A 16,548-nucleotide genomic window follows, 5' to 3' on the forward strand; every position below is an offset into this window, starting at 1 on the left:
GGTGTAAAAAACTGGTGCAGTGGAAACTCCTTGGAATCTACAAGAATGACCCTATTGAGGACTCCACTTACAATTTGTCCTGCCTGCAAGATGTGCTGGGGGCAAAGAGGAGGTGGTACTTGTGTGAGTGAACAACTAATGACTGGTCCAACTTAAGGCCCATACCACAAGAGGGAGCCTACTTCTGGCACTGCCTGAATGGCCGGGAACCAGAGGATGGACAGCCCAGAGACCTAGGATAGAACCAAACATGACTGCCTGCCCCCCCCCCCCGCAAAATAAAAGACAATGAAATGATTTGCAGTGGTACTCTGCTATACTCATAGAGCGGAGCCTACCCCAATTGTTATCAGAGAGAGAACTTCATCCAGCAACTAATGGGAACAGGAGCAGAAGCCCACAGTCAAACATTAGGCCCCGCATGGGGAACCTACAGATGAGGGGGAGGGAGGGAGGATTGTAAGAGCCATAAGGGCAGAGGATACAAGGAAAACACAGCCCACAGGGGCTCACAGAGACTGAAGTGGCAATCTCGGATCCTATATGGCTCTGAGTTAGGTTCTCTGCATACCAGTTGTATATCTGGTGTTTTTGTGGGACTCCTAACAGTGGGAGTGGGGGTATCTTTGACTCTTTGCCTGCTATTGTGACCCTTTTCCTACTGGGTTGCCTAGTCCAGCCTTGATATACTGTGTTCAGTTGATATCCCTGGGAAACCTGTTCTTGTCTGAAGGGTACTGGAGGAGTGGATCTGGGGGCGGGGGAAGAAGGGAGATCTGGAGGACAGGAGAGAGGGGAAACTGTGAGAAGGATACAATGTATGAGAGAAGAATAAATTTTCAAAAAAGATTTATATACTTTTCTCAAAAATGAGGTTGAAAACACATTATTTACTTTAATTATTGACTACTAAAAACGCTCTTTTAACTTTGAATCAATGCGTAGACATTTGAAAAAACAAAAATTAAAGGACATAGTATCTTACAGGAATTTTACTCCCCCTGCCCCTCCCTGTCTGATGGGTCAACCTGAGTAATTTCTCTAAAAGTGATCTCGGAATGAGATAGCAATTATGTCATTCATTGGCAGTAAGTACCTAGGGAGTCATCACTGAGAGGAAGTTAAAAAGAGTCCCCAGGGAAACATGTTGCTCTGCTTCTAGTTCCATGAGATGTAAACGTATCTCTGAAAATGTATGCACTTGTACTTTATTGCTTATTGCAACATAAAATATATCCCTGAGGTAGGGTCCATGTCATGATGACAGATTCAAGCATTTGGCATTCATTCCTCAAAGGTATGATTCAGTGGCTTGAGGTGACTGGAGGACTTGAAATATGAGCTATTTTAACAGCCCCACAACCCTTCTCCTATTTTTCTCAAAGTGTGAGCTCATCCTTGTGAGCCAAGAATCTCTGCAGATAGAGTGTAGGCATCATGTAACAGAAAGGCGGCCATTTTTCCTTAGAGACCAGCCTTCTGAGAGCCTCATATAAGGGCCTGTTAGTTTACCGCTTGGGGAACAAACCCCGCTTGGAACTGTGCCCAGTTCCATAGAGAACCTGTCCAATCCCATTTGTATCCTGCAGCTGAATGTCTTGTGAGGAAATCAATGAACTTTTAGAGATTTTGTGGGGCTGGGTTTCACTGAGTAAGAGAGGAAGGGAGGCCTAGAAACAGAGAGGCACAAGCCCCACTGGCTTACAACTATTAGAAAGAAACATCGTTAGGTAAAGTAAAATAGTCTATGGGATATTTTAACAAATTTGAGATTTAAAAACTATCATATATAACAACTAAGTAAAAGCGTATTTTTCTTAGTCCCATGTTATTTATATAGTCAAAAATGAAAAAATGATTTGAACTCCTTTTTAAAAATATTTATTTTTATTTATGTGTATATGTTTGTGTCTGTGTGTAGGTATGTACAAATAAGTGTAGGAGCCCATAGAGGCCATAAGAGGGCATCAGAACTCTTGGAGCTGGAGTTACAGGTGATTATGAGCTGCTTAGTGTGGTACTGGGAACCAAACGGAGGTTGTCTGGGAGAGCAATAATCACCCTTGACCACCGGGTCCGCTCTCCAGTCCATATTTTTGATTCTTAGGCAAACACAAGTCAGTACTGTGGATGCATGAGAACAAGTGTTAAATTACTGAAGTTGCGATCATTGAAGATGCATGTCCCATTAATCCTGTGATAATGGCTTAAAATGTACAGTGGCAGCTGTCCCAAGGTTTCTGAAAAGGCATATGAGGGGCCCTTCTATCTGCAGGGGACAGTGTGAATTCAAGAAGCTGCATTATATACGCTATTGATAACAGACTTTGACTGATGGATGTCACTGGAGCCAGACCAACCAGAACCATGTTGTGTGGTCTCTCTGCTTGGAGTTCGAGATTGGCGTTTTATGATCTTCAATGATAGTGCTATAATGTGTGACTGATGTTGAGGGGTCCATGCCCGCTTTCAAAAAGTGGCTAATGGTTTGTTGTGATAATTTTTATGATCAGGCTGCTCCCAGCTTGGCTGAGGAGAACATGTTTGTGCTGACTTCTATGCCCCCTTTACCTCTTCCTTTTTAGATACCCTTTGACTTTCTATATTATTTATATTTCCCTTGTCTTTTACCTCACCGATTTCCTAATTATCCATTTCTTCTGCATCTTTTTGTGCAAAGTGTTACATTAGTTACTCACTGACACAGATTTCCTCTTTCACAGGTCCTCTAAGCATGCAGAAGTAAGAAACATATGCATGGAAACATTATAATCTGTGAATAGTCCCATACCTACCAAGTGACTGAAAATCTTGAATTTTTTCAATTACAGTCCCATGGAGATAATCCCACTGATTCTATAAAGGCTGTCACAAGCCATCTTGCATAGTCTACAGTGTGGTGTCAGAATCTGTTGCTGAGATGAGTTGGGGGTGAAAAGGCAGAGCAGTGCACTTGTTTTAAAGGACATCTTTCTGTGGATAAAAGTGTGTCCAGACTCGTTCCCTTCTGGTCTGCTTCCCTTTTTCCTTTCTTCGAGTTGCCTTAGCTTTGGGAGGGTGATCACTTTAAGTGGAGATGGAGGAGGAGGAATCCCCACTCTGAGTGAGAAAAATGTCTCCAGAAATCAGAGAGAGTCTCCTGTCCATGCTTTGGGTGATGCAAAACACTCATATGGAAGTCGTTTTCTGAGACAAGCTCTTCTGTGGTTTGCAGGTCTTTGGAAGGCTTTTAGTAGGTTCTTACAGAAAGACAAGTAAGACCCTGTCTCTGTTGGGCAGAAGCCTGGGGGAAGGGGGAGCTGTTTGGAAACAAGGCAGCAGGAGGAGTAAGAAGATGCTGGAAAAGCCATTGGAGGCAACTTGGAAGCAGGCCTCTGTCATTTCTATTGTTCATTTTCATAGCTATTGGGAAGCAACCTCTCCAACTTCCCCTTTTAAAGTTTTTTCAGCTTTACTTGACTGAGGAATTGTCGGAAAATACAGTAAGAGTGGCTTCTGCTGGGAATGGACTAGGACCTATTGAAACCAAGAGGAAAGAATGAAAGGAAGACCTTCTTCTTCTTCTTCTTCTTCTTCTTCTTCTTCTTCTTCTTCTTCTTCTTCTTCTTCTTCTTCTTCTTCTTCTTCTTCTTCTGTTTTTCGAGACAGGGTTTCCTCTGTGTAGCTTTGGAGCCTATCCTGGCACTCACTCTGGAGACCAGGCTGGCCTCGAATTCACAGAGATCCACCTGTCTCTGCTTCCTAAGTTCTGGGATTAAAGTCATGTGCCACCAACGCCCGGCTAGAAAGACTTCTTTAGTGCAATTGACAGACAGCAAAAGTATCAATGATAGACAAACTTCATCTGGGAAGAGTATTGAATTCTTAAGTTCCAATTTTCTCATCCTCCTCATCAACCCCAATAATAGGGTTTCTCTGCCGATGCAGTAAGCCAGATCAAGCCAAGTTAAAAAAAAAAAAAGTAGAAAACCAGGTGTATTTGAGCAAAGAACTCCTGGATGGCTCTCCAGCCCCCAGAGATGAGGCAGGGGAAGAGGACAGGAGAGAAATCACATGGCTGATCTGAAGGAGGGGGCTTAAATAACCTGTAGGTGCCAGGGCGATGACACATCCTCCACAAGCTGGGTTGGTGCCCAATTATGGTAGGCGGGGTCTTGAGCAGCTAACAGCTTTCTGGGGAGGAGCCACCTCCGCTGCTGCCAGGGATTCAGAACTGGACTTTTGGTGGCTTTTCTGAGAGGCTTGAGCTAGAGATTCCAACCAAATAATTGTCATCAAAAATATGATAATATTTAGCTTTATAGAGGCATAAACCTCTAATGTATGTGAGGGCAATAAAATTATTATTGAGAATAGCAAGGAAAGTCAAAAGAAATGGTGGAATGGATAAGAGCACTGGCTGCTCTTCCAAATGCCCTGAATTCAGTTCCCAGAACCCATGTCGGACTACTCACAGCTGCATGGAGCTCCAGCTCCATGGGATCTGATGTCCTCTTTTGGCCTCTGTGGGTGCCCACATGCATACAGAATTTATTTACAGACACACATGCATAAGTAAAAATAATAATGAAAAAATCTTCAGGAAGACAAGAGAAATGGTAGGAAGGAAAATGGATGGTAGAAATTGAACATAACAAGAGGTTTGTTAAGGGTGAGCTGGTCAAGAACAGGTTACTTAATCCAGGTCTGGAAGCTCATATCACACAAAACAAAACACAGTGCCTAAATAGATATTTTGAGGAAGAAAGCTCTGTTTGGTGGCTAAAGAATGCAGAAGCTTTTGCTTACAAATCAGCTTTTCTTTATCAGGAAGTTTAGATAGCTTAGAGATACATCAGGACTAACAAGAAGACTGATAGGCTAATTAAGAGGAGGGATGGATATTCTTGTATTTTCTGGGAGTAGGTAGAGATCATCCAGGATTGAACGTCACCTCTTTTCTCTCCTTTCGAGTGTGGTGTTCCCGGTTATGGCACGAGGTAGGTAGGTAGGTATCTCTAGCCTTGAGGGAGGATGAAAGGTAAGTGGCCTGTGCTGGAGCTTTGGACAACACATTTGTCAAAAAACATGCTCCTTACAGAGCTGAGTAGAAGCTGATCACACACATATGACAGCGAAGGAGACAGACTATAAAATCAGAGAGGTTGAGCCTTTTCCTTCTCCTCAGACATTTGCAGACCAACGTGACAGTCAGTGTTTTTGGAAAAATGTCTTCAAGTACCTCAGAAAGTGTGTCAGACAGTTGCTATCATTGTAACCTAGCAGCAGAGGTATTATCTGAAGCATAGTTACTGGAAGCCTGATACTGCATTACTCATATATGTGCCTTTTTGTGGTGCTGAGGAGGGACCCAAGGCCTTGAGAATTCTAGGCAGGTGCTCTATCACTGAGATACATCATGATACCTCAAATGAGTTATTTTTGAGTTACCCAAGAGTGAGGAAAGTTAGGGTGTTAAGATTTTTTCTTAGAAATACAAATACGGGAGTAAATTTGAAACCCTAGGTTTTGAGTCTGAGTGAAAGAATGATGATGGCATCATTGACATAAAGTAGAATTTTCGGAAATTGAATACCTTTGGGAAATTTTACAAGGTGAATTGGGTTGGCAATCTCACGGTGACTAATTGTCACACAAAATTTTCACCTCAGTTCTTGACAGTGTCATATGTGAAGAAGCACACATGCAGTTCCTTGAAAATTGGAAGGGGCTGTTTCTGTGGTAGGGTTCTCCTGCATCTTCATCTCCTGCTTTCATCTCCCAGTTGCACTCAGCCCTGCCCACTGGGTCCTGAAACAGTGCCCTTTGAAGTAAAGGTTTTCACTTTTTTAAAAAATGAGAATCTTCCTCTCAAACTTTCACCTTTCCTCAAAGCTGTGGAAGAAGTTTAAAGGGGAAGGGGAAAAGATAGAGAGTCAACAATTACTAGTCTATGCTTCTTCTGGATTAGATGGGCTGCTGGCTTTCCATAATCTTGTTTTGTGGTTGTTGAAATGTGAAATGCAAGTTGGTTTATGATCATCTACATCCTGGTTTTTGATCATATATCATTCATGTAATTATTTAACCAAGTAGCACTGGTGGAAAACAAGATGACTGGTCTTCCTGAGTTGGGCACATGTAAAAGACCAAAGATGGTCCTTCCCAAGCACAGCCTTCAGAGAAAGTACTGATTTTCAACTATCTTCCCCCTCCTCCCTAGTTTTGAATTTTAGAATATATTCCAATTACCTGGGGAAGTTGTTCATGGATATTTTAACGTTCCTCCCAGAAATTCTGAATCAGTAGGATTGGGTGGGGCCCTTCCATGAATCCTCAGTCATCCTGAGAGACTGTATTGAAACTATTTTCATGTCTCAGTTTGAGACCTCCTCTATCCAGCTCTTTTCAACCCTGACTGCTATTTAGAATTGTCCAGAAGCATTTCAAAAACTACTGATGCCTGGATGCCATCCCTGATAAGTGTTTGAGGGAAGCAAGTGCTTGGGAAGTGTATTTGCTAAAGCTCTGAGATGATGCAGGCATGCAGACAGGACAGGGAGAATCCCAGCTAGACAACAATGTTGACACTCAATTGCATGCATAGTGTTTCCATACAATTTAAGGTGTTTATCAAAACCTTGCAATAGTTCTATGAGTCTGGTATTTTGAAAACACAGGCTAGGAACAGTTGCTGATTAGTGTAAGGATGTGTATTCTAGCAGTGCTAGAGGTCTCTGGGGACCAAATGCCTTTCCTGTGCATCCAATTGCCTTCTGCTGAGAGTTGTTCTACAGAAACAAGCTCACTGCTAGTCAAAGTGCCTTAAAAAGCAGCGCCTCTCTTGAAATCTATTTCAAACAGTGTTTCACATTACAGCCTAGATGACATGCTTGTGATGTGTCGAATGATCAGTGAGCTGCATGCAACCTTGCCAGTGCATAAAGTCAGGTTTGGTGATTTATGAGGAATGTTGGTTATGAGGAAAGAATGAAGTTAAATCTCCCTCATCCACACTAGTGACTTCCACTTGCTGAGGTTGGAGGCTACACTTGTGGGAGCCATTCTGTTCTGCTTGGCAGGGGATCTCCTAGAGGACAAGTACCTCTCGTTTATCTTGCATCTCAGTGAGAATTCATTCATTAGTAAAATGGAAAAAGAGCATTTGATATAGTTGTCCCCCTCCCAGTTTCTCTCTGAATAATCCTCTATAGAGGGCATGACAACAGCCTAGTCACCTTTCCTTTCCCTTGCCTGTGATGGCATTGGCTGCTGGACTACTTAGGTGTGGCTTGCACAGCTGTTTGCCTACTCATGGTTACTCATAGAGCGCACCCAATTCCTGGGGGCCGATTGGACACTGCCATTAAATGCCCCACCCATTGCTCCATTGACTCAAGGATTAAGAAAGAAACCCTTTCAGCTAAATACAGGAATCATAGATGTTTCCTGAAGCTGTGCAAAGTTTGTGTGGGTAAACTTCATACTGTAAGTCTCAACACAGAAATTTTTATTTTAATGACGTATGTGAATTTGACAGAGGCACCAAGAATCCAGGTTTTGACTTTTTTTCAAGAGAATTATGGAATGAGATCCAGATTGTTAATGATACACTTACTTTTTCTCTGTTACATAACTGCAAAGAAGCCATGCCTGCAATTTGTGTGTGTTGGTGTGAGTTCCTCCTCCCTCTCACACCATGGTGAGCAGTGGGCTTCAACAAGAGGGCTAAGAGGCCAGTCCATCCAGCCCCTCTGTGCCACCCACTTCACCTCCAGCTTTGGAGGTCTCCTTGTCTTGTAGTTTATTTTTCTCTCTGGAATTCAGTGACAGTCTGTGATTCTGTCAAGGACTATTCAGCAAAGTTTAGTTTTCTTCCAGCCTGCAGCTGCAGATACATATGATACATATACATACACACAATAAATGTGTGTATATATATATATATATACATATATATATATGCATATATAGATTTCCCATTTAGTAATTGCCTTGTTGAGGCATAATCCATGTAGCCATAAAAGTCACACTTTAAAAATATACAATATTTTTTCTAAAAATGTATTCACACCTTGCAGCCATCACTATCCTTCTTATTCAGATGTTCAAAACCACAGGAAACCAGGTGCCACCATTAGCAGTCACTTATCTCTGTTATAACTTTCCTCACCCTGCTCCCAGGCCCAGGGGGTCCCCAGTCTTCCTTGTGTCCCTGTTGGTTTGCTGTCTGGCATTGTGTATAAAGAGAATCATACTCTGTATGTTCTGCTGTTTCTGGCTTCTTTCACCTACTGTAATGTTTTGAAAGATCATCTGTGTTGTAGCATGTATCAGACTTGGTTTGGTTTGAAGGCTGACATTGTTTTGCCCCAAGTCTGAACCCCCAAATCGCCAAGAGACCCATTCCGATGCAAAAGCAAAGAGTCTTTAATTTTAACGAGTAAACTGTATTAACTAGGTTCCTCCATCTGTCCAACACAGTGGATGGAGTGAGAAGGACCCGGAGGGACAGAGGGGCAGGGATTTTATTGGGGCAGAGCAAGGGGAGTGTCTAGGGTTGTGCAACAGTCTCAGGATTGGTGCACTTCTGAGCTTGGACACAGAAGGACATTCCCCATCACTGGTCCTGCTGATTCAATGACCATCCAACCATTGTAGCATGAACTGAATGAATGAAGCAAAGTTCCCCTCTGAAACACAGTGGCATCATCCTTGGCCATTTCTCTTTGATTGGGAGATAAGAGCCTACAGACTTTAGGAACATCAGGGTGGTAAATGCATGTCATATTAGAAGATTTTTCTTTGCTGCACTCATTTTTTGGACCATGAAACAAATTAGTCCATGTATTTTAAATGGGAAAGGTGAGATAATATTTATTTTGTATGTGTGTGTATGGGGTATGTGTGCATGTGTGTGTGAGGGGGTGTATGTGCATGTGTGTGTGGGTGTATTATGTATGTGTATGTATGGGGGTGAATGTGCATGTGTGTGTATGGAGGTGTATGCGCATGTGTGTGCATGAGGGTGTATGTGCATATGTGTATGGGGGTGTATTGCATGTGTGTGTTTGGGGTGTATTCCATGTGTGTGTATGGGGTGTATTGCATGTGTGTATGGGGTGTATGCACATGCTGTCTAAGGGGTGAATGTGCATGTGTGCATGTGTGAATGTGCACATGGTACACCGAGGTCAGATTCAGGAATGGAACCTCAGGAGGTGTGCACACTTCTTTTGAGGAAGGTTCTTGTATGATAATTCCTGTCCTGCCCTAAAAGCAAAGGTTTATGAAAAATGGGATTTAAAACAATGCTATTTTACTGAGGTAAGTTGTTTATGATATGAAAATCTTGTTTTTATGTCTTATATTGTTGTACTAAAACATACAAGTTAACCATCCATTACCTCATAAAGGATCAACTTCTTTGATATATCTAATTTAAGCCTAAACAACATTTGTCTAATTTAGATATACCTACAGATAATGATTCCCTGATCCTCAAACACCTCAGAGATCTGAGAATATGGCATTTTAATAAAAAAAAGCTTTTCATGATAGAGACATGCCAGCCCCTGGCAACACCTCTGTATATCCTTCAAGGAAGGTGTGGATGGCTGCATCTGGAGCTCGCTTTAATTGTAGCAAAGCCAGCCATGGAGCTAAGAATGGCTTTGCATTTTAACCGATACCAAGACCCTGTCCAGTCTGTATACAAACAGGACCCTCGGGGATCAACTGCCCCTCTTTGCCTAGACAAGGTAGGCTGATGTCCTCCCAAGTTCCTACTCCACAGAAAAGTCTGTCAGGTATCCTGGGATTGACAGCTGAAGACTGATACTGCCTTGATAGCCACAGAGAGTAGTACACAGCTTCCTGTGTAGCCGGAAAGCTGTCTCACTTCTGCTTACCCAGGTGAAAATTTATTCTTTTCTGGTCTGAAGTTGTTTGTCGACTAGGGTACTGACTGATTTGCCCGTTTAACAGCTCTCCCACAATGCCCCCAGGCTACAACCACCTTAGTAGCTCATTAGTTCATTAGCTGAGTTTCCTGTTAAAAATAGACAGGCTTGCCTCCTTCACAGGCTTCATAGTACAGGATAAACGGGTTTCAGAAATAACTTTGGAGGTTCAGAGTTTTAACATTGATAAGTGCAGCTTTGATAAACTGATAGAGCACTGACTACAAAAGAGTTTTCAGCAGTTCTTAAATGTCTGTGGATTTTACTGATCCCACCTTTTAGGATTGCACAGAGGCCTTTTCAGCATTATTGCATTGTCTCCAGCCTCAGATGACAAAACTCTGCTGAAATGCCAACTCCTCCCCATCTGAAACCGGTTAGCATTAAATGGGGTATGGAAACCTACAGGTGTGTTCAACTGTTTCTACTCCCTCTCTCCTCAGCCTCGCTTCTCCTCCTTCATTCGCTTTTGTTCAGGAAATTTTCTCTGGTTGTCTTTTAGGTATAGACTCAAAGGTATGTTTCATCAGGCTAAAACCAGGCCCTAGGAAAAATGTTTTAAACCACAGACATAGCCTCTGCTCTGATACCAAGTTGTAAATTCCAGCTGTCTTATAGACAACAGCACGTTCCTGAGAAAAAGTTCTGCTACTGTATTAAGAAATCTGACAAAAAAAAAAAAAAAAGGAATCTGGCCTGGTAGAAACCAATAGCAGTCTCTAGAGCCCCTCTTTGACCCCACACATCTTTGAGCCCATATTTTACAGGTCTACTCTTCTCATGCTAAGGCCAACCCACAGGGAGTCTTCCAGATATGCCAGTTCCTGCACTAACTCCAAGGACACCAGCCAGGTGAGTACTGGCAGGCTGACATCACCCACATGCCCACCCACAGGCTTCCTTATCTTTTCACTTACTGACACCTTTACAAGATGGATGCACTCTCCACCTTCTGGGAAACAGCAGATGTGATGGTTCAGGTACTCCTGAATACATCATTCCCAAACTTGGTGTGCCATCCCCACAAGCTCCTGTGACATCAGTGCTGGTACCACCTCTCCAGACTCAAGGGTACATCTGCCCTTTTGTCTGGCTCATTCACCCTTGCCTCTTTTGTGTGCCCAGGGCACATCTCCATCTTGTTCTTTCTGGTAGTCTTCACTCTTCCCACGGCTACCCCCACTCATAGGGCCAGTGTTAGTCATCTTTTTTTCTCCTAGCATCCTGCCTTCTCTACCTCCTCAAGGAACAGATGTCTGAGGGCTCCAGGATGGCAGCTAACCGAATGCTTCTTCACCCACACCTCCTGTTGATCAGGAACCCACTGACTCCTAACTCCCTGCTCCCCATGTCATGCCATGCCCGCAGGAAGTAGCCAGACTTGAATGGGCCACCATATATTCAAGGAGTCTGGGATGTTTAGGTGGAAGCCCTACCTCAGCCTTACCTCTCTCCAGACCCCACCCCTGAGAAAGCCCACCAAGTGGTGACTCCTTCCCCTGAGATGCCCAAGAGCAGTCCTACAGGGTATTTAAGACCTGGCACGTGATTTCTCTCCTGCTTTATTCCCCTGAGAATTACCTGGAAGTTGCTTTGCTCTATTAAGCCTGGTCTTCTTATTAATTCGGTTTGATTTGAATTACTGAGTGGGCAGAGAGACTTAATATTAGGGTAAGGAAACCTTTTTGTTCTCTCAATAGAACATGGATTTAGATGACTGGGCCCAGGGGCTACCCAACCCCACCTCCCCAGCACTGTATGACAACTCACCCACTCTCCTTTTGCTTGTTTATTTGTTTTTACATAGATTCTGGGAATCAGATTCAGATTCTAATGCTTGCACAGGACACTCTTTACCAACTTAGTTATCCCCTCAGTCCCCAATGATGCTTCCTTTATGTTCTTCATTGGTAATCGTAAACATCTTATTATTTACTCAGTGTTCCATTGCAACAATAAATCTTTCCACCGCAGCCACCCGAGCCGTGCCATGACATGGGCACTTTCTGCTACGCGGCCCAAGTTCCACCCACCACCATGTTAAGGTCCCAAGTAACACACAGAGACTTATGCCAATCCCTAGGATTTCTCATCTGCTAGCTCAGTCTTAATTATCATAAATCTATATATTTTATAAGGCTTATTTTATAGAGGACACCTCCTGCTGGTGCCCTCTCTTGCCAGTGAATCACATGGTGACTCCAGAGCAGAGACCAGGAGGAAGAGCAAGAGAAAAGGAACGACTTCCTTCTTGCCCTTGCTTATATATGAGTCTGCCTGCTATGTCACTTCCTGCCTGTATCGCAAGACTTCTTTACTACATTTCCCAGAATTCTCCTAGTCCCGCCTAACTTGCTGCCTCATTGGTCAAATAGTACTTTATTATCCAATAAGACAAACACATACACAGAAGCACTTCCCCCATCATTCCATAGTAACCATCACTTCATTAAATTAAATGATTCAATTAAATTATTTTTCTGTTATACAATCTAATTCAAATGTTGGATTGTATGTCAATTATAACATATACTTAAAGAGATGTTTTTGATTCAGAATTTTTCACTCTTTAACTATGTAGTACTGTGAATTGCTTCATATTTTGGCAGTAGGTGAGTTTTTCTGAAGGGATCACATATGCAACTTATACAAATGTAAAAAGGGATGGCAAGGGTTGACAGATGTTTGAGATCAGAAGACATACTAGAATCCACGAGTTCTCCCAGTAGCTGCTGCTCCTTCTCTTCTGTGGGCTTGTGATGCTGACCTCTGGCACCTGAAGGTTTTTCCTGATGTAAACATTCTAACCATAATATTGTGACAGCTGAGATTGATGCTGTTTTCTAAGTGTTCAAACCAATATGTAATAATTGTATTTGCCTTAGACTTCTGATAAAAAGGTTATTCTCACATGCATAAAGGGTTCTGATAGAGCTGTATCCTAACTTTATACAATTTTGCTCATTTTTATAACACATTGATTATTTCTTTTAAAGCAGAATTATTGTTAAATAATAATTAGTAATTGTAATACATTTACCTTTATCTAGAATATCTTCACCAAATGACTGATTTCTTTCTTCTCACTTGTGCTAGTGTGAGTTACTATCATCATTATTGCTATTATTGTGTATTTTTGTGGTATATGTATATGCAGCTGTGCATTTCAGTGTGTGCATTAGCAGAGGTCAGAGATGACCATTGGATTCTTTGTCCACTGTAGCCCCACCTTAGTTTTGAGACACTAGGGCTCACCATTGCTGCTAGACCTACTAGCCAGCAAACACCTGGGTTCCCCTATGCCTAGTACTGGGGGTTACAGATGTGTACACTGCTCCTGGACTTTATGTGGTATTGGAAATCCAAACTCAGTTTTTTCTGCTTGCAAGCTTTTCATCTCCCCAGGCCAGAAATGATTATTAGGCTTACAAATAAAAATAAAAATGATAAAAATGTTAATTGAGGCACATCTAAAACACAAGAAAATGAAGAAAAAACCCAAACACACAGGGAGTATTCTGGGTTCTCTGAGAACTGCCTGTCTTTGGATACCGATGTTACTAGCTAAGCAGGGTGCAGAACTGCCTCTCCCAGCAGAGCCTGAGTGGTTGGGAGGGTTCAGGAGCAAGCCTGCCTTCCTTAGAGCTGGGGAGCTCAACTGTGCCAGGAGATGCCTTGCTCAAACTTTCTACCTTTATTCCTAGCGATTGGACATGCAGGGTTTCAAATTATGATCAATGGCTTCTTCTGGCCTTAGTGGGACCTCTGGTCTTGCTTCTAGGCCAGTCTGTGGCTCAAGTACTTACATATGCTCTTTTGGATTCAAAACATTTGATTTGATGTTCCCAATTTGATTGTGTTAGTTAATAAGAGAAGTTATAACGAAAGTAAAAAAATCTACCTAAAGACTGCTTAAACAAATCTTTGCAATGTTCTATTGCTTAGTTAGAAAATTTACAATGGTAATCTGCAGAATTCCCATATACCTTCACCCTAATTCTTCAAGTGACATTATTTACCACAATTACTGTGTTATTCTTCAGGCTTCTTCCTGACTCACTCAAGAATAGTTGCAGGCACATTGCTCTGTTACCTCTAAATATTTTCTCAAAACAGGAAAGAGTTCTTGTACCAAGATCAGTGAGCTGTCATTGCTCAACATATAATACTAATCCTGTATACTTATCATGTACCTAATCCACAAGCCTTATTCAGATGCCCTTCCCTCTCTCTGTCCTACTCTCTCTCTACTTCATGATCCAATACAGGATCACATACTCAAATCATTACCTGATTGGGTTTTTAAAAATCAACTGCACTGCACTGAAGTTAGAGTTTATACACAATAAAGTGTATAAACTATATAACTATAACATAGTTTTGACAAATGCATGCTTATAATATTTCCATAACCAGGAATATTCTCTTTGCCCCTTCCACACCTGACCAGGCAACCACTTATCTCTCTTTTTTTTTTGCAGATTTTTTTATTTGAATTATAAAACAAGATTGTTTTACATGTCAATCCCAGTTCCCTCTCCCTCCCCTCCTTCCCTACCCCCCAACTAAAATCCTACCTATCACATACCCTTTCTGCTCCCCCTGGAGGGTGAGGCCTTCCATAGGGTATCATCAGAGTCTACCCCCGTGGCAACCACTTATCTTTTGAAAGATTAATCCTTTATCTGACTTTCTGTAAATGAAATCATTTCTGTAAATGAAAGCATGAAATACATGCTTTTTTTTATATATATCAACCTTTTTCTTCTTAACCTAGTGCTTTCAGGTTCGTCCTTGTTAACATATATTCCTTCGTCTTTCCCTCTCTCTTTCCCCTTCCTTCCTTATCTCCTCCCTTTGTCCCTGAACCCCTTCTCTGTCTTTCCCTGTTTCTCTTCTCTTTATCTCCACCTCTCTATCTCTTTTTCTACCCCTTTTCTCCACCCTCTCTTGACATGCTCTCACTATGTAGCTCAGGCTAGCTTCAAACTCGTAATTTTCTCTTCAACACTTGAGTACTGGATTGTGGTAATATGCCACTATGCCAATCGTAGAATAGTATTCTGTTGTATGAACATACTACAAATTGTCTGTTGATAGCCATTTGGTCTGTTTCCTTTTTCTCTTTTGCTTTTACACACAAAAGGATTATGTGTATTTTTATGCAAATCTTCATGTAGACATATGTTTTCATTCCTTTTGTGCAGAACTGTTGCAACATGTGCTAAGTGTATGTTTTCTTTATATGAAACTGCCAAATTGCTTTCCAAAGCAATTAAACCATTTTACATTCCCATCAGCAATGTATGAGATTTTCAGTTCCTCTATACTGTTGCCACCAGTTGATGTACCCAGTTTCTTTAAATTGAGCTATTCTGAATGCAAAGGGTGATGAGCAACTGTCCCTAGTTCACCCAGCTAGGAAGTGGAGAGTTGGAGTCTGGTGCAGAGCCTGGGCTTGTGGTTCCTTTCTAGTATTTGGTCTGTGAGAAGTGCCTAGCAGAGTATGAATTTACTGTGTACTGCCTCAAGGTGCTGCCCTGGGCAGACATGTTTTCTTCTTCTTGCCTCCACCTTTCTTTGATGCCTCTCACCCCTGAGGCCCTTGCCTTATTCATAAAGTGATCTGACTTCAAAATCTATCACACTCCATTATTTCCTGTATTTATTTTTGTTTGTTTTAAACATGTAAATTTTAGGACATTTTAATAGTATATAAAAGTACAGCAAATCCTATAATGAAGCCTTCTTTTATATGTAAAAGTCAGTGGTCTCTTTTGTTGTTGCTGGTGGATGAGTATCAGCTCTTGCCATGCAAACATTCTGCTTCCAATCTATGTCTCCCTCAATAATGATTATCTCTACTTGAGGAGAGTTTTAAGAAACTGTAATCTGATATACTAATTATTTCAGTTTATTTTTCACTGTATTATTTTTGCAGAGCTTGGGATTGAACCCAGTGCTTTGCACATGCCAGGCATGCACCGTACCACTGAGGCCTACACCAGTTTCTTAATAGCATCCATATTGGATAAGTGTTCAAGTTTCTTTGGCTTTCTCCCCTGTTCCTCCTCCTCATTATGATTAAACAGCTTAGATGATGCAAGATGCAAACATCTGTGATTATTTGACATGTCTCATAAATTCATTTGAATTCATAGGTTTCCTCTAGAGATTATTTTGTCCTTGAAGTTTAATTATTGAAGAAATTAGTTGTAGGTATTTCCTGTAATCATATTTAAAACTTTTGAATTTCTGTGGAGGCATTTTCTGTTGTCTTCACTTTCTGAAATCTGTCATTAGACCTATTTTTAGCTGTGATTGTTTTGGGAAAGCTACTTTAAAGGTGGTGTGTTGTGTCTGTTAGGAAAACAAGGTACATTCATTTTCCTTTTGTGATGGTGACAATTCTTAGTAACCATAACCCAAAATAAATAAATTATTAGAGATTATACCCCTTTCACCTTCTGTGCTTATTAGCCATGTGGAAGTCTCTCTTTATCAATTAGTTATCTAAGATTCATAGCAAATCAACAGAAGCATATGTTCTTTCTCTTTGAATCAGTTTTCAAAACAATAAGATGGTTAGAAAGCACACATTTCCAGT

The sequence above is a fragment of the Cricetulus griseus genome, chromosome 5 (assembly GCF_003668045.3).
Source record: "Cricetulus griseus strain 17A/GY chromosome 5, alternate assembly CriGri-PICRH-1.0, whole genome shotgun sequence".
NCBI lineage: Eukaryota > Metazoa > Chordata > Mammalia > Rodentia > Cricetidae > Cricetulus > Cricetulus griseus.